Here is a 211-nt window from a genome sequence, read left to right on the forward strand (position 1 = left end):
GACAAAAATACCTCACCACTACCAACACAATTACCAACACCAACACCAGCACTAACACCAACACCAACACCAACACCACAACCACAACCACAACCACCACCACCAAACAGAAACAGAAACAACACCAACTAGAAACATAAAGAACACCAAACAGAAACAAGAAAGCAGAGGCGAGGCAGAGGCGGCGAGGCGGAGGCGACAAGGCGGCGGC

The sequence above is a fragment of the Arachis duranensis genome, chromosome 9 (assembly GCF_000817695.3).
Source record: "Arachis duranensis cultivar V14167 chromosome 9, aradu.V14167.gnm2.J7QH, whole genome shotgun sequence".
Taxonomy (NCBI): Eukaryota; Viridiplantae; Streptophyta; class Magnoliopsida; order Fabales; family Fabaceae; genus Arachis; species Arachis duranensis.